The sequence below is a fragment of the Lissotriton vulgaris genome (genome assembly GCF_964263255.1).
Source record: "Lissotriton vulgaris chromosome 12 unlocalized genomic scaffold, aLisVul1.2 SUPER_12_unloc_1, whole genome shotgun sequence".
NCBI classification, from domain to species: domain Eukaryota; kingdom Metazoa; phylum Chordata; class Amphibia; order Caudata; family Salamandridae; genus Lissotriton; species Lissotriton vulgaris.
The window spans coordinates 734,421-753,222 of record NW_028240611.1 but is presented as its reverse complement, the minus strand read 5'-3'; the positions used below and the strand labels follow the sequence as shown (position 1 = coordinate 753,222).

General features: G+C 53.5%; 1 protein-coding gene across 1 annotated transcript in view; it reads left to right on the top strand.

Moving 5' to 3' along the window:
* The window catches only part of GNG7 (G protein subunit gamma 7), a 212,594-nt gene that overhangs the window by 166,353 nt on the left and 27,439 nt on the right, over positions 1 to 18,802 (top strand). The window lies entirely within an intron of this gene.

The window sequence follows — 18,802 nt, the reverse complement described above, 5'->3', positions numbered from 1 at the left end:
AGATTTGGATGGCCAGCCAGGGGTGGCATAATACATGCTGCAGCCCCTGGTAGGCCTTGGGTTCACTTATGCTCTGGGTACCTATGGTACACTGTACAAGGACTTACAAGAGCGACCCAATACCAATTGGTAAATGCACCTGTGAGAAGGTGGCGGCCTGATATGCAGTGCTCACTATTCTAGTGAACACTATGTATCAGTCCAGCAACCCTTATTGATGATTGGTTGTAAGTCAACCTTATAGACCAGCTATACTAGTAGCGTGGATACGAGCAGTCTAAGGCTAAAGACTCGAGAGGACGTGTTAAGCCAGCTGTTTACCACACATATACCCCTTGAACACCAAGTGAAAGGACACCACACAAGTGTTATGAAAATAAACAGTTATTTATTAAGATTCACAACAGTCCTGTACTCTTTATGAGGACAGGGTACTAAGCACAAACCAAAACTCTTACAAAAATACTTAAGTTAGCACAGTATACACAAATGCCCGAGGGGCACGGAAAACCATATACTTGAAAAGTGTAATGCGAAATTACTAGCAGGTAAGTACAGTACTAATAGCCTTTGGAATCGCTAGGACTTGACTATAGAATCGTTAGATTACTTCTAGGAGACCCAGGGGACTCGGGTGCAGTGTGTGCACTCTCACGCGAGATGCGGGACAAAGTCTATGGTAGCTAGGAATTGCAAAGTTAGTGTTCTCGGGCGAACCCGACCTGGTAGGAGAAAAACGAAAGTAGATTCTGACCCTTGGATAGTGAGGCTATGCTGGGGCACCGAAATGCCTAAGTTACCTAGCCCAGGGGCTGCAGCTGCATAGGACTCAAAAGACGTCGGGAATCCTCGTTGACGGACCAGGAGCCTGGAAGAAAGAAGTTGCTGGCAGGCGACCAGTGAAGAAAGTTCGGTGGATCCAAGCCTGGATCGATGGAAGATGACACCTGAAAGCAGAGGGGACCAAGTTCGTGACTACTAGCCAGTAGTCAGTGGGCACCAGGAGGGCACCGGATGGTAGCCACCTCGACTAGGTGAGTGGGTGACGCTGTGCTCGAAGATCTCACGGACCAGGAGGAGTTGTCGGCGACCAGGAAGGAGGATCGAGCTGTCCCTCGAAGATAGACGCTGTCGGCGTCGCTGGACCCAGGATTGGGCAACAAAGCCTTGGCAAATTCAAGCCCACGCGGTGGACCTAAAATGGCGTCTGGAGTGGACCAGGAGGGTCCGGGGTGCCTCTCTTCAAGAAGGAAGCAAGGGCCAGTCTGGAGCAACCAGACCAGCAGCAGTGATGTCGTCGGGCGTCGTTCAGAAGGCCACAAGCCAGCCGGCTAGTAGCCAAACAACGCGGTGCACAGCAAACAGCAGAAGGGCCCCACGCAGATCGTGGAGATGCAGGGAGGCTGATCTTGGGTGCTGGAGCTGCGCAGGGTTGGGGCTTCTCGGACCCCAAAGCACTCACCAGTGGAGGACACGGTGGGCTTGGTGTAAAGATGTTGTGCAGTCTTGGCGATCGTCGGTCCCTCGAGGTCTCGTCGCACTCACGGTTCTCAGCTTGGCTGTAGAGGTGAGTAGAGGTCAGAGGTGCCAGGGAAGCCGGGTCTCGTCGAGCTGGGTCGTCGGATTCGTGATGAAGGACTTGCAGCAGACCGCAGTGTTCTTTAGGATGGTGCCTGCGGATGCAGGGTGACTACTCCTTAGCCACAAGGGAGAATCTTGATGAAGAAATCTTGAAGTCCTTTTGAATAAAGTTGTGTCTTGATTCCAAAGATGATCTAATTTGAACAGGGGGCCCGCTCCCATCTTTATACTATAAAAGGGGGCTGACCCAGTGACTAGGTCCTGCCTATGGGTGGGACTAGGAGGGGGGTGGTTACACCCCTCTCCCATGCCGGACTTCCCCAGGCCAGGGGCTGGTGTGCCCCTGGAACTGGTTCAGACTGGCCTATGCGTAGTGAGCACCGGGGTGCCACTCAGCAGTCACCTTCCTGTAAAGCCCTGCCTACCCAGGATACACAAAACCATGTCTGGGATGGTGCTAGCACCGCCCCGGACAGGAAACCCTTTGTCCAGGCTCCCCTCGCTGGAAGGACTCCCAGCTGCAGGGGGTCAGACTCGTGTCTGTGGTGGCAGCATCCATTTTGTGAAACTGAGGCTTGAGTTAACTTTAACCGGGGTTCACAGTTACATACATGTCGTGTCCCTCTAGAAGGGTGGAATGCTAACCCCGTCGCCAGAATTGGCGAGGGGTTAGTATTCCAATTCGTATGACACCTTACTCGACATGTTTTGATAAAGCAATACCAAAGATAGCATTTAACCGCGAGGATTATAATGCACTTAAGAGTATATGGTATGCGATATCATGGAACAGCTATTAGGACTTGGTTCCGCAAGCTGCAGACAGGCTCAGCTCATGCCAGAGCACCATCTCACACGATTCCAAGCACTCTGCCTTCAGGATTGTCAAGGCCTGCCATAGGAGTGACTGATAGGAATCTGTGTGTCCATTTTAGGGTTAGATATAGGTATACTATATCTACAGCAAAGAGTGATTACACGACTTTGCCCCAGCTGTCATGCAGCCAGTTGTGTCAAATTTAGGAGGCCAGCCAGGGGTGGCATAATACATGCTTCAGCCCCTGGTAGGCCCTGGGTACATCCATGCCCTGAGTTACAGGGTCTGATAGGGTGGCCCAGTACCAATTGGAAATGTACCTAGGGTACATGGAATCCATTTTACAGAGAGAGCAGTAGGCCTGGGGTCCTGATTGGCAGGATCCCAGGTCGACTATGTCCAAAACCAGCTAAAACACAGGGCAAAAAGTTGGGGGCAACCATAGTCAGGAGGTACCTTCCTACACAACCCCCCCCCCCCCATTACGAAAGGAGATAAGGCTATCCTTGTCCAGGTAAGCCTCTATTACCTAAGTGGCCATATAAGGAAGGACCAGCTCTGGCTTGGTTTCCCCCTGTGTCATGGTCCACTAGGCAACCCCTCACCCTAAGGGTATCTGAGGGTCTCCACCATAGGGAATCTCTGTCTCTGGTGTGTCTTGGGAAAGAAGAAGGCTGATGCTGGGATGGAGTGCTGAAGTGAGGCTCCTCTACCTTTGGGCTCAACTTCCTCCAATCACCATCCATCATGTGTGCCTTCCTTTCTTTAGCTGAGATGCACTGAGCTCTCAGGGTCAGCCTCTGGCTACCTAAAGCTGGAGGCTGAGTCCCTCTGTTTGGCTTACCGGAGGGACAGGTCAGGTCGGGGGTTTTTAGGCCCCATGTTTGGCTGTGCCCAACAGTGTCCAGCTGTGGGAGGTCCCTAACTACTTTTAAGGGGGATCCCTCAGGAGTCTGTTTTATTTTCACTGGGCTAGGTTTACCAGCTTCAGTGATCCTAATCTGTTGATTAAGGGGTTCTTTTGGACAGGGGGCCCTTTGGGGTCCACCACTGGCCTCCCTGACCTCTTCAGCCCTGGGCTGACTGTGGCAGGGTAGAGAGGTGCAGGTTACCTGCTCCAGACTGGGTCCCACCTGGGAAGGGTCCACTGCCATCAGGGGCTCTGCCAGGCTAGGCCTGACTACCTCTGGGGCAGTTCCTTCAACAGGGGTAGAGTCAGTTCCCTGAGGAGGCTGGCTCTCACCTAGTGTCTGGGAGGGGGAAGACTCTTCTTCCTCCTCAATGCTCTCTGTTTGAGTGGAGTGATCCATTGTTTTAGGCTTCAAACACTCACTGTCTGTTTGAGTAGAGGCTGAGACCATTTCAACCTTGCCAACCTTTTCAGGAGGGCACTCAGTTTGTGTTTGGGCTGTGACTGTCACAGCCCTCCTATCCTGTTCTGGAAAGTCTGTCTGAGCCTGGACAGTGGCTACCACTGCCATTCCACCCTTTTCAGGGAGGAATGGTGCTTGGACTGGGGCTGTAGCTATTACTGCCCCACTAACCTGTCTGGATGGGCCTATCATTCTGGAGTGAGTTTCTTGCTCCACCTCAGCCCATGCTGAGAGTTCCAGGTCATTCCCCAGTAAGCAATCTACAGGTAGGTTATCTGTCACTGCCACTCTCATGGGCCCTGTGACATTACCCCAGCTGAGCTTGACTACTGCCATGGGATGCCTTCTCTTCACTCCATGAATGTCTGTCACCTGATAAGTAAAACCAGGGGTCAGTTGAGCAGAGGGGACCAGATGGTCACTCACCATGGTGAGGCTGGCCCCTGTGTCTCAACTTTCTGACCATTCACTAAAACTTCCTGTCTATACTTTCCCAAAATGTGGAGTCCAGTAGTGAAGTTGGCAAACCCCATGCCAGTCTCACAGACAAGAGTGTGGTCAGGGAACGTGGCTAGGCCATAGTCCTCCTGATTGCCCAAAGTAATGCCTACCACATTCTTGGGGGCACTCCCACCACCTGGGGGATTACCACTAGTGGTAACAGGAGGTTTAGGAGTATTACCTGGGGGTATATTTCCCTTATTACCATTTTTAGGGCAACTGGCATCACTTTTGTAGTGACCCACCTGTTTACAGGTATGGCAATAAGGTTTCTTCTGTTCTGAAGGAGTGTTCTGGGACCCACCACCCTTGTTGGAGTTTTGGGGCCCTTGGGAAGTCTTCTCTGTGGATTTATCCCCACCCTTCTCTTGAGCCTTGGTTGATTCCTTTTTCTGGTCACCACCCTGGTTTTTAGGCCTAACCCTGGTTCTGACCCATTTGTCTGCCCTCTTACCCAATTCCTGTGGAGAGGTCAGATCAGAGTCTACCAGGTGCTGGTGTAATAACTGGTTCTGACAATTATTTAAGATTTGCTCCCTCATAATTAGATTATACAATCCTTTAAAATCAGTAACCTTACTACCCAGTAGCCAGCCTTCAAAAGCCTTAGTGGCACAATCAACAAAGTCAGTCCAATCTTGAGACTGAGTTTTCTGGGTGTCTCTGAACAGCATCCTGTATTGTTCAGTGGTTAAACCAAACCCATCAACCAGTGTATTCTTCAAGATTTGGTAATTGTTAGCATCCTCCACCCTTGTGGTGAGGAGCTTATCTCTACCTTTACCATCAAAGGAGAGCCACAAGATAGCTGCCCACTGACTTTGGGGAACACCCTGCACAGTGCAGGCTCTCTCCAAAGCAGTAATCCATTTGTGGATGTCATCCCCTTCTTTAAAGGGGGGCACTATCTTATTCAGGTGCTTTGTATCAAAACTCCTTTCCCTATTGCTAGGTTTATTGCTGCCACCAGTGGGCTGTAGCCCACATAATTCTTGCTCTCTAGCAAAGGCAAGTCTCTCTTTGGCCAGGGCAAGTTCTTCCCTTTCAATCCTCAGTTTGACTGCCCTTTCTTCAGCTTCATACACTCTCCTCTGAGGGGAATTCATCCCTCTGTGAGAAGAGTTGAGAGCCATTGGTTTGAAGGGATCTGTTAGAGCCTCTTGATAGAGACCTAACTCGTCCATTCTCAATGTTAAGCTGGCCTGAGAGTGGCCCCAGGGGTCCCCTAGTACCATTCCTATGCCTGCTTAAGTTGGACCTGGTTAGTCTTCTGACTTCTACCTGTCCCTTATCTGCCTCATCCCCTGACAACTGGTCCTCATTGTAGGAGAGTAGGGTTTGCAATCCTATGATCACCCAGATTTTTTGCTTTTGTTTCACTGGTTTACGACTTTCTCTGGCTGTGGGCCTGCTAATCAGACCCACAGCCTGGCTGTTCTCTCTCTAAATTACAACATGTACCCTAGGTGCATTTACCAATTGGTACTGGGCCACCTTATCAGACCCTGTAACTCAGGGCATAGGTGTACCCAGGGCTGCCAGGGGCTGCAGCATGTATTATGCCACCCCTGGCTGGCCTCCTAAATTTGACACAACTGGCTGCATGACAGCTGGGGCAAAGTTGTGTAATCACCCTTTGCTGTAGGTGTAGTATACCTATACCTAACCCTAAAATGGGCACACGGATTCCTATCAGTCACTCCTATGGCAGGCCTTGACAATCCTGAAGGCAGAGTGCGTGGAATCGTGTGAGATGGTGCTCTGGCATGAGCTGAGCCCGTCTGCAGCTTGCGGAACCAAGTCCTAATAGCTGTTCCATGATATCGCATACCATATACTCTTAAGTGCATTATAATCCTCGCGGTTAAATGCTAACTTTGGTATTGCTTTATCAAAACATGTCGAGTAAGGTGTCATACCAATTGGAATACTAACCCCTCGCCAATTCTGGCGACGGGGTTAGCATTCCACCCTTCTAGAGGGACACGACATGTATGTAACTGTGAACCCCGGTTAAAGTTAACTAAAGCCTCAGCTCCACAAAATGGATGCTGCCACCACAGACACGAGTCTGACCTCCTGCTGCTGGGAGTCCTTCCAGCGAGGGAGGCTTGGACAAAGGGTTTCCTGTCCGGGGCGGTGCTAGCACCATCCCAGACATGGTTTTGTGTATCCTGGGTAGGCAGGGCTTTACAGGAAGGTGACTGCTGAGTGGCACCCCGGTGCTCACTACGCATAGGCCGGTCTGAACCAGTTCCAGGGGCACACCAGCCCCTGGCCTGGGGAAGTCCGGCATGGCAGAGGGGTGTAACCACCCCCCTCCTAGTCCCACCCCTAGGCAGGACCTAGTCACCGGGTCAGCCCCCTTTTTTAGTATAAAGATGGGAGCGGGCCCCCTGTTCAAATTAGATCATCTCTGGAATCAAGACACGACTTTCTGCGAAAGGACTTCAAGATTTCTTCATCAAGATTCTCCCTTGTGGCTAAGGAGTAGTCACCCTGCATCCGCAGGCACCATCCTAAAGAATACTGCGGTCTGCTGCAAGTCCTTCATCACGAATCCGACGACCCAGCTCGACGAGACCCGGCTTCCCTGGCACCTCTGACCTCTACTCACCTCTACAGCCAAGCTGAGAACCGTGAGTGCGACGAGACCTCGAGGGACCGACGATCGCCAAGACTGCACGACATCTTTACAACAAGCCCACCGTGTCCTCCACTGGTGAGTGCTTTGGGGTCCGAGAAGCCCCGACCCTGCGCAGCTCCAGCACCCAAGGTCAGCCTCCCTGCATCTCCACGATCTGCGTGGGGCCCTTCTGCTGTTTGCTGTGCACCGCGTTGTTTGGCTACTAGCCGGCTGGCTTGTGGCCTTCTGAACGACGCCCGACGACATCACTGCTGCTGGTCTGGTTGCTCCAGACTGGCCCTTGCTTCCTTCTTGAAGAGAGGCACCCCGGACCCTCCTGGTCCACTCCAGACGCCATTTTAGGTCCACCGCGTGGGCTTGAATTTGCCAAGGCTTTGTTGCCCAATCCTGGGTCCAGCGACGCCGACAGCTTCTATCTGCGTGGGACAGCTCGATCCTCCTTCCTGGTCGCCGACAACGCCTCCTGGTCCGTGAGATCTCCGAGCCCAGCGTCACCCACACGCCTTGTCGAGGTGGCTACAATCCGGTGCCCTCCTGGTGCCCACTGACTACTGGCTAGTAGTCTCGAACTTGGTCCCCTCTGCTTTCAGGTGTCATCTTCCATCGATCCAGGCTTGGATCCACCGAACTTTCTTCACTGGTCGCCTGCCAGCAACTTCTTTCTTCCAGGCTCCTGGTCCGTCAACGAGGATTCCCGACGTCTTTTGAGTCCTATCCAGCTGCAGCCCCTGGGCTAGGTAACTTCGGCATTTCGGTGCCCCAGCATAGCCTCCCTATCCAAGGGTCAGAATCTACGTTCGTTTTCCTCCTACCAGGTCGGGTTCGCCCGAGAACACTAACTTTGCAATTCCTAGCTACCATAGACTTTGTCCCACATCTCGCGTGAGAGTGCACACACTGCACCCGAGTCCCCTGGGTCTCCTAGAAGTAATCTAACGATTCTATAGTCAAGTCCTAGCGATTCCAAAGCCTATTAGTACTGTACTTACCTGCTAGTAATTTCGCATTCCACTTTTCAAGTATATGGTTTTCCGTGCCCCTCGGGCATTTGTATATACTGTGCTAACTTAAGTATTTCTGTAAGAGTTTTGGTTTGTGCTTAGTACCCTGTCCTCATAAAGAGTACAGGGCTGTTGTGATTCTTAATAAATAACTGTTTATTTTCATAACACTTGTGTGGTGTCCTTTCACTTGGTGTTCAAGGGGTATAGGTGTGGTAAACAGCTGGCTTAACACGCCCTCTCGAGTCTTTAGCCTTAGACTGCTCGTATCCACGCTACTAGGATAGCTGGTCTATAAGGTTGACTTACAACCAATCATCAATAAGGGTTGATGGACTGATACATAGTGTTCACTAGAATAGTGAGCACTGCATATCAGGCCACCTTCTCACAGGAGGATCTCTGACCGACACTGAGGCATAGTCGAGGGTCTATCTCTGACCGACACTGAGGCAGAGTCGAGGGCGGATTACTGACCAACACTGAGGCAGAGTCAAGGGAGGATCTCTGACTAACACTGAGGCAGAGTCGAGGGAGGATCTCTGACCGACACTGAGGCAGAGTCGAGGGAGGATCTCTGTCCGACAGTGAGGCAGAAACGAGGGAGGATCTCCGACTGAGGCAGAGTCGAGGGAGGATCTCCGTCCAACACTGAGGCAGAGTCAAGAGTGTATCTCTGACCGACACTGAGGCAGAGTCAAGGGAGGATCTCCATCCGACATTGAGGCAGAGTCGAAGGTGGAGCTCTGACCGACACTGAGGCAGAGTCGAGGGTGTATCTCTGACCGACACTGAGGCAGAGTCGAGGGTGTATCTCTGACCGACACTGAGGCAGAGTCGAGGGTGTATCTCTGACCGCCACTGAGGCAGAGTCAAGGGAGGATCTCCATCTGACACTGAGGCAGAGTTGAGGGTGTATCTCTGACCGACACTGAGGCAGAGTCGAGGGAGGATCTCTGGCTGACACTGAGGCAGAGTCAAGGGAGGATCTCTGACCGACACTGAGGCAGAGTCGAGGGAGGATCTCTGACCGACACTGAGGAAGAGTCGAGGGAGGATCTCTGACCGACACTGAGGCAGAGTCGAGGGAGGATCTCCGACTGAGGCATAGTCGAGGGGGAATCTCCGTCCGATACTGAGGCAGAGTCGAGGGAGGATCTCCGTCCTACACTGAGGCAGAGTCGAGGGTGTATCTCTGACCGACACTGAGGCAGAGTTGAGGGTGTATCTCTCACCGACATTGAGGCAGAGTCGAGGGAGGATCTCTGACCGACACTGAGGCAGAGTCGAGGGAGAATCTCTGACCAACAATGAGGCAGGTGATCTCTGACCGACACTGAGGCAGAGTCGAGAGTGTATCTCTGACCAACACTGAGGCAGAGTCGAGGGCGGATTACTGACCGACACTGAGGCAGAGTCAAGGGAGGATCTCTGACTAACACTGAGGCAGAGTCAAGGGAGGATCTCTGACCGACACTGAGGCAGAGTCAAGGGAGGATCTCTGACCGACACTGAGGCAGAGTCGAGGGAGGATCTCTGACCGACACTGAGGAAGAGTCGAGGGAGGATCTCTGACCGACACTGAGGCAGAGTCAAGGGAGGATCTCTGACCGACACTGAGGCAGAGTCGAGGGAGGATCTCTGACCGACACTGAGGCAGAGTCGAGGGTGTATCTCTGACCGACACTGAGGCAGAGTCGAGGGTGTATCTCTGACCGACACTGAGGCAGAGTCGAGGGAGGATCTTTGACCGACACTGAGGCATAGTCGAGGGTCTATCTCTGACCGACACTGAGGCAGAGTCGAGGGCGGATTACTGACCGACACTGAGGCAGAGTCAAGGGAGGATCTCTGACTAACACTGAGGCAGAGTCAAGGGAGGATCTCTGACCGACACTGAGGCAGAGTCAAGGGAGGATCTCTGACCGACACTGAGGCAGAGTCGAGGGAGGATCTCTGACCCACACTGAGGAAGAGTCGAGGGAGGATCTCTGACCGACACTGAGGCAGAGTCGAGGGAGGATCTCCGTCCTACACTGAGGCAGAGTTGAGGGTGTATCTCTGACCGGCACTGAGGCAGAGTCAAGGGAGGATCTCCATCCGACACTGAGGCAGAGTCGAGGGAGGATCTCTGACCGACCCTGAGGCAGAGTCGAGGGAGGATCTCTGACCGACACTGAGGCAGAGTCGAGGGTGTATCTCTGGCTGACACTGAGGCAGAGTCGAGAGAGGATCTCTGACCGACAATGAGGCAGGGGATCTCTGACCGACACTGAGGCAGAGTCGAGAGTGTATCTCTGACCGACAGTGAGGCAGAGTCGAGGGTGTATCTCTGACCGACACTGAGGCAGAGTCGAGGGTGTATCTCTGACCGACACTGAGGCAGAGTCGAGGGAGGATCTTTGACCGACACTGAGGCATAGTCGAGGGTCTATCTCTGACCGACACTGAGGCAGAGTCGAGGGCGGATTACTGACCGACACTGAGGCAGAGTCAAGGGAGGATCTCTGGCTGACACTGAGGCATAGTCGAGGGTCTATCTCTGACCGACACTGAGGCAGAGTCGAGGGCGGTGTAGGAAGGTACATCCTGACTATGGTTGCCCCCAACTTTTTGCCCTGTGTTTTAGCTGGTTTTGGACATAGTCGACCTGGGACCCTGCCATTCAGGACCCCAGGCCTACTGCTCTCTCTTTAAAATGGATTCCATGTACCCTAGGTGCATTTCCAATTGGTACTGGGCCACCCTATCAGACCCTGTAACTCAGGGCATGGGTGTACCCAGGGCTGCCAGGGGCTGCAGCGGGTATTATGCCACCCCTGGCTGGCCTCCTAAATTTGACACAACTGGCTGCATGACAGCTGGGGCAAAGTTGTGTAATCACCCTTTGCTGTAGGTGTAGTATACCTATACCTAACCCTAAAATGGACACACAGATTCCTATCAGTCACTCCTATGGCAGGCCTTGACAATCCTGAAGGCAGAGTGCTTGGAATCGTGTGAGATGGTGCTCTGGCATGAGCTGAGCCTGTCTGCAGCTTGCGGAATCAAGTCCTAATAGCTGTTCCATGATATCGCATACCATATACTCTTAAGTGCATTATAATCCTCGCGGTTAAATGCTATCTTTGGTATTGCTTTATCAAAACATGTCGAGTAAGGTGTCATACGAATTGGAATACTAACCCCTCGCCAATTCTGGCGACGGGGTTAGCATTCCACCCTTCTAGAGGGACACGACATGTATGTAACTGTGAACCCCGGTTAAAGTTAACTGAAGCCTCAGCTCCACAAAATGGATGCTGCCACCACAGACACAAGTCTGACCCCCTGCAGCTGGGAGTCCTTCCAGCGAGGGGAGCCTGGACAAAGGGTTTCCTGTCAGGGGCGGTGCTAGCACCGTCCCAGACATGGTTTTGTGTATCCTGGGTAGGCAGGGCTTTACAGGAAGGTGACTGCTGAGTGGCACCCCGGTGCTCACTACGCATAGGCCGGTCTGAACCAGTTCCAGGGGCACACCAGCCCCTGGCCTGGGGAAGTCCGGCATGGCAGAGGGGTGTAACAACCCCCCACCTAGTCCCACCCATAGGCAGGACCTAGTCACCGGGTCAGCCCCCTTTTTTAGTATAAAGATGGGAGCGGGCCCCCTGTTAAAATTAGATCATCTTTGGAATCAAGATACCACTTTCTTCGAAAGGACTTCACGATTTCTTCTTCAAGATTCTCCCTTGTGGCTAAGGAGTAGTCACCCTGCATCAAGCGGGCACCATCCTAAAGAACACTGGGGTCTGCTGCAAGTCCTTCATCACGAATCCGACGACCCAGCTCGACGAGACCCGGCTTCCCTGGCACCTCTGACCTCTACTCACCTCTACAGCCAAGCTGAGAACCGTGAGTGCGACGAGACCTCAAGGGACCGACGATCGCCAAGACTGCACGACATCTTTACTGCAAGCCCACCGTGTCCTCCACTGGTGAGTACTTTGGGGTCCGAGAAGCCCCGACCCTGCGCAGCTCCAGCACCCAAGATCAGCCTCCCTGCATCTCCACGATCGGCGTGGGGCCCTTCTGCTGTTTGCTGTGCACCGCGTTGTTTGGCTACTAGCCGGCTGGCTTGTGGCCTTCTGAACGACGCCCAACGACTTCACGACTGCTGGTCTGGTTGCTCCAGGCTGGCCCTTGCTTCCTTTTTCAAGAGAGGCACCCCGGACCCTCCTGGTCCACTCCAGACGCCATTTTAGGTCCACCGCGTGGGCTTGAATTTGCCAAGGCTTTGTTGCCCAATCCTGGGTCCAGCGACGCCGACAGCTTCCATCTTCGTGGGACAGCTCGATCCTCCATCCTGGTCGCCGACAACGCCTCCTGGTCCGTGAGATCTTCGAGTCAAGCGTCACCCACTCACCTTGTCGAGGTGGCTACCATCCGGTGCCCTCCTGGTGCCCACTGACTACTGGCTAGTAGTCTCGAACTTGGTCCCCTCTGCTTTCAGGTGTCATCTATCTTCGAGATCCAGGCTTGGATCCAACTGAACTTTCTTCACTGGTCACCGGCCAGCATCTTTTCTTCCGGCTCCTGGTCCGTCTACGAGGATTCCCGACGTCTTTTCAGACCTATGCAGCTGCAGCCCCTGGGCTAGGTAACTTCGGCATTTCGGTGCCCCAGCATAGCCTCACTATCCAAGGGTCAGAATCTACTTTCGTTTTCTCCCTACCAGGTCGGGTTCGCCCGAGAACACTAACTTTCTATTTCCTAGCTACCATAGACTTTTGTCCCGCATCTCGCGTGAGAGTGCACACACTGCACCCGAGTCCCCTAGGCCTCCTAGAAGTAATCTAACGATTCCCTAGTCAAGTCCTAGCGATTCCAAAAGCTATTAGTACTGTACTTACCTGCTAGGAATTTCGCATTCCACTTTCAGAGTATATGGTTTTTCGTGCCCCTCGGGCATTTGTATATACTGTGCTAACTTAAGTATTTTTGTAAGAGTTTTGGTTTGTGCTAAGTACCCTGTCCTCATAAAGAGTACAGGGCTGTTGTGATCTTTAAATAAATAACTGTTTATTTTCATAACACTTGTGTGGTGTCCTTTCACTTGGTATTCAAGGGGTATATGTGTGGTAAACAGCTGGCTTAACACGCCCTCTCGAGTCTTTAGCCTTAGACTGCTCGTATCCACGCTACTAGGATAGCTGGTCTATAAGGTTGACTTACAACCAATCATCAATAAGGGTTGCTGGACTGATACATAGTGTTCACTAGAATAGTGAGCACTGCATATCAGGCCACCTTCTCACAGGCGGATTACTGACCGACACTGAGGCAGAGTCAAGGGAGGAACTCTGACTAACACTGAGGCAGAGTCAAGGGAGGATCTCTGACCGACACTGAGGCAGAGTCAAGGGAGGATCTCTGACCGACACTGAGGCAGAGTCGAGGGAGGATCTCTGACCCACACTGAGGAAGAGTCGAGGGAGGATCTCTGACCGACACTGAGGCAGAGTCGAGGGAGGATCTCTGACCGACACTGAGGCAGAGTCGAGGGAGGATCTCTGACCGACACTGAGGCAGAGTCGAGGGAGGATCTCTGACCGACACTGAGGCAGAGTCGAGGGAGGATCTCTGTCCGACACTGAGGCAGAGTCGAGAGTGTATCTCTGACCGACAGTGAGGCAGAGTCGAGGGTGTATCTCTGACTGACACTGAGGCAGAGTCGAGGGAGGATCTCTGACCGACACTGAGGCAGACTCGAGGGCGGATTACTGACCGACACTGAGGCTGAGTCAAGGGATGAACTCTGACTAACACTGAGGCAGAGTCGAGGGAGGATCTCTGACCGAAACTGAGGCAAAGTCGAGGGAGGATCTCTGACCGACACTGAGGCAGAGTCGAGGGAGGATCTCTGGCTGACACTGAGGCATAGTCGAGGTTCTATCTCTGACCGACACTGAGGCAGAGTCGAGGGCGGATTACTGACCGACACTGAGGCAGAGTCAAGGGAGGATCTCTGACTAACACTGAGGCAGAGTCAAGGGAGGATCTCTGACCGACACTGAGGCAGAGTTGAGGGAGGATCTCTGACCGACACTGAGGAAGAGTCGAGGGTCTATCTCTGACCGACACTGAGGCAGAGTCGAGGGCGGATTACTGACCGACACTGAGGCAGAGTCAAGGGAGGATCTCTGACTAACACTGAGGCAGAGTCAAGGGAGGATCTCTGACCGACACTGAGGCAGAGTCGAGGGAGGATCTCTGACCGACACTGAGGCAAAGTCGAGGGAGGATCTCTGACCGACACTGAGGCAGAGTCGAGGGAGGATCTCTGGCTGACACTGAGGCATAGTCGAGGGTCTATCTCTGACCGACACTGAGGCAGAGTCGAGGGCGGATTACTGACCGACACTGAGGCAGAGTCAAGGGAGGAACTCTGACTAACACTGAGGCAGAGTCAAGGGAGGATCTCTGATTGACACTGAGGCAGAGTCAAGGGAGGATCTCTGACCGACACTGAGGCAGAGTCGAGGGAGGATCTCTGACCCACACTGAGGAAGAGTCGAGGGAGGATCTCTGACCGACACTGAGGCAGAGTCGAGGGAGGATCTCTGACCGACACTGAGGCAGAGTCGAGGGAGGATCTCTGACCGACACTGAGGCAGAGTCGAGGGAGGATCTCTGACCGACACTGAGGCAGAGTCGAGGGAGGATCTCTGTCCGACACTGAGGCAGAGTCGAGAGTGTATCTCTGACCGACAGTGAGGCAGAGTCGAGGGTGTATCTCTGACTGACACTGAGGCAGAGTCGAGGGAGGATCTCTGACCGACACTGAGGCAGAGTCGAGGGCGGATTACTGACCGACACTGAGGCTGAGTCAAGGGATGAACTCTGACTAACACTGAGGCAGAGTCGAGGGAGGATCTCTGACCGACACTGAGGCAAAGTCGAGGGAGGATCTCTGACCGACACTGAGGCAGAGTCGAGGGAGGATCTCTGGCTGACACTGAGGCATAGTCGAGGTTCTATCTCTGACCGACACTGAGGCAGAGTCGAGGGCGGATTACTGACCGACACTGAGGCAGAGTCAAGGGAGGATCTCTGACTAACACTGAGGCAGAGTCAAGGGAGGATCTCTGACCGACACTGAGGCAGAGTCAAGGGAGGATCTCTGACCGACACTGAGGCAGAGTCGAGGGAGGATCTCTGACCGACACTGAGGCAGAGTCGAGGGAGGATCTCTGACCGACACTGAGGCAGAGTCGAGGGAGGATCTCCGACTGAGGCATAGTCGAGGGGGAATCTCCGTCCGATACTGAGGCAGAGTCGAGGGAGGATCTCCGTCCTACACTGAGGCAGAGTCGAGGGTGTATCTCTGACCGGCACTGAGGCAGAGTCAAGGGAGGATCTCCATCCGACACTGAGGCAGAGTCGAGGGAGGATCTCTGACCGACCCTGAGGCAGAGTCGAGGGAGGATCTCTGACCGACCCTGAGGCAGAGTCGAGGGAGGATCTCTGACCGACCCTGAGGCAGAGTCGATGGAGGATCTCTGACCGACACTGAGGCAGAGTCGAGGGAGGATCTCTGGCTGACACTGAGGCAGAGTCGAGGGAGGATCTCTGACCGACAATGAGGCAGGGGATCTCTGACCGACACTGAGGCAGAGTCGAGAGTGTATCTCTGACCGACAGTGAGGCAGAGTCGAGGGTGTATCTCTGACCGACACTGAGGCAGAGTCGAGGGTGTATCTCTGACCGACACTGAGGCAGAGTCGAGGGAGGATCTTTGACCGACACTGAGGCATAGTCGAGGGTCTATCTCTGACCGACACTGAGGCAGAGTCGAGGGCGGATTACTGACCGACACTGAGGCAGAGTCAAGGGAGGATCTCTGACTAACACTGAGGCAGAGTCAAGGGAGGATCTCTGACCGACACTGAGGCAGAGTCGAGGGAGGATCTCTGACCGACACTGAGGCAAAGTCGAGGGAGGATCTCTGACCGACACTGAGGCAGAGTCGAGGGAGGATCTCTGGCTGACACTGAGGCATAGTCGAGGGTCTATCTCTGACCGACACTGAGGCAGAGTCGAGGGCGGATTACTGACCGACACTGAGGCAGAGTCAAGGGAGGAACTCTGACTAACACTGAGGCAGAGTCAAGGGAGGATCTCTGACCGACACTGAGGCAGAGTCAAGGGAGGATCTCTGACCGACACTGAGGCAGAGTCGAGGGAGGATCTCTGACCCACACTGAGGAAGAGTCGAGGGAGGATCTCTGACCGACACTGAGGCAGAGTCGAGGGAGGATCTCTGACCGACACTGAGGCAGAGTCGAGGGAGGATCTCTGACCGACACTGAGGCAGAGTCGAGGGAGGATCTCTGACCGACACTGAGGCAGAGTCGAGGGAGGATCTCTGACCGACACTGAGGCAGAGTCGAGGGAGGATCTCTGTCCGACACTGAGGCAGAGTTGAGAGTGTATCTCTGACCGACAGTGAGGCAGAGTCGAGGGTGTATCTCTGACTGACACTGAGGCAGAGTCGAGGGAGGATCTCTGACCGACACTGAGGCAGAGTCGAGGGCGGATTACTGACCGACACTGAGGCTGAGTCAAGGGATGAACTCTGACTAACACTGAGGCAGAGTCGAGGGAGGATCTCTGACCGACACTGAGGCAAAGTCGAGGGAGGATCTCTGACCGACACTGAGGCAGAGTCGAGGGAGGATCTCTGGCTGACACTGAGGCATAGTCGAGGTTCTATCTCTGACCGACACTGAGGCAGAGTCGAGGGCGGATTACTGACCGACACTGAGGCAGAGTCAAGGGAGGATCTCTGACTAACACTGAGGCAGAGTCAAGGGAGGATCTCTGACCGACACTGAGGCAGAGTCAAGGGAGGATCTCTGACCGACACTGAGGCAGAGTCGAGGGAGGATCTCTGACCGACACTGAGGAAGAGTCGAGGGAGGATCTCTGACCGACACTGAGGCAGAGTCGAGGGAGGATCTCTGACCGACACTGAGGCAGAGTCGAGGGAGGATCTCTGACCGACACTGAGGCAGAGTCGAGGGAGGATCTCTGACCGACACTGAGGCAGAGTCGAGGGAGGATTTCTGTCCGACACTGAGGCAGAGTCGAGAGTGTATCTCTGACCGACAGTGAGGCAGAGTCGAGGGTGTATCTCTGACTGACACTGAGGCAGTCGAGGGAGGATCTCTGACCGACACTGAGGCATAGTCGAGGGTTTATCTCTGACCGACACTGAGGCAGAGTCGAGGGCGGATTACTGACCGACACTGAGGCTGAGTCAAGGGAGGAACTCTGACTAACACTGAGGCAGAGTCAAGGGAGGATCTCTGACCGACACTGAGGCAGAGTCAAGGGAGGATCTCTGACCAACATTGAGGCAGAGTCGGGGGAGGATCTCTGACCGACACTGAGGCAGAGTCGAGGGAGGATCTCTGACCGACACTGAGGCAGAGTCGAGGGAGGATCTCTGACCGACACTGAGGCAGAGTCGAAGGAGGATCTCTGACCGACACTGAGGCAGAGTCAAGGGAGGATCTCTGACCGACACTGAGGCAGAGTCGAGGGAGGATCTCTGACCGACACTGAGGCATAGTCAAGGGAGGATCTCCATCCGACATTGAGGCAGAGTCGAAGGTGGAGCTCTGACCGACACTGAGCCAGAGTCAAGGGTGTATCTCTGACCGACACTGAGCCAGAGTTGAGGGTGTATCTCTGACCGACACTGAGGCAGAGTCGAGGGAGGATCTCTGACCGACACTGAGGCAGAGTCGAGGGAGGATCTCTGACCGACACTGAGGCAGAGTCGAGGGAGGATCTCTGGCCGACACTGAGGCAGAGTCGAGGGAGGATCTCTGACCGACAATAAGGCAGGTGATCTCTGACCGACACTGAGGCAGAGTCGAGAGTGTATCTCTGACCGACACTGAGGCAGAGTCGAGGGTGTATCTCTGACCGACACTGAGGCAGAGTCAAGGGAGGATCTCTGACCGACACTGAGGCAGAGTCGAGGGTGTATCTCTGACCGACACTGAGGCAGAGTCGAGGGTGTTGTGAGAAGGTGGCCTGATATGCAGTGCTCACTATTCTAGTGAACACTATGTATCAGTCCAGCAACCCTTATTGATGATTGGTTGTAAGTCAACCTTATAGACCAGCTATCCTAGTAGCGTGGATACGAGCAGTCTAAGGCTAAAGACTCGAGAGGGTGTGTTAAGCCAGCTTTTATACTACACATATACCCCTTGAATACCAAGTGAAAGGACACCACACAAGTGTTATGAAAATAAACAAGATATTTATTAAGAATCACAACAGCCCTGTACTCTTTATGAGGACAGGGTACTAAGCACAAAACAAAACTCTTACGAAAATACTTGAGTTAGCACAGTATATACAAATGCCCGAGGGGCACGGAAAACCATATACTCTGAAAGTGGAATGCGAAATTACTAGCAGGTAAGTACAGTACTAATAGGCTTTGGAATCGCTAGGTCTTGACTATAGAATCTTCAGATTACTTCTAGGAGGCCTAGGGGACTCGGTGCAGAGTGCGCACTTTCACGCGGGATGCGGGACTAAGTCTATGGTAGCTAGATTTCACAGAGTTAGTGTTCTCGGGCGAACCCGACCTGGTAGGAGGAAAACGAAAGTGGATTCTGACCCTTGGATAGTGAGGCTATGCTGGGGCACCAAAATGCCGAAGTTACCTAGCCCAGGGGCTGCAGCTGCATAGGTCTCAAAAGACGTCGGGAATCCTCGTAGACGGACCAGGAGCCTGGAAGAAAGAAGTTGCTGGCAGGCGACCAGTGAAGAAAGTTCGATGGATCCAAGCCTGGATCGAAGGAAGATGACACCTGAAAGC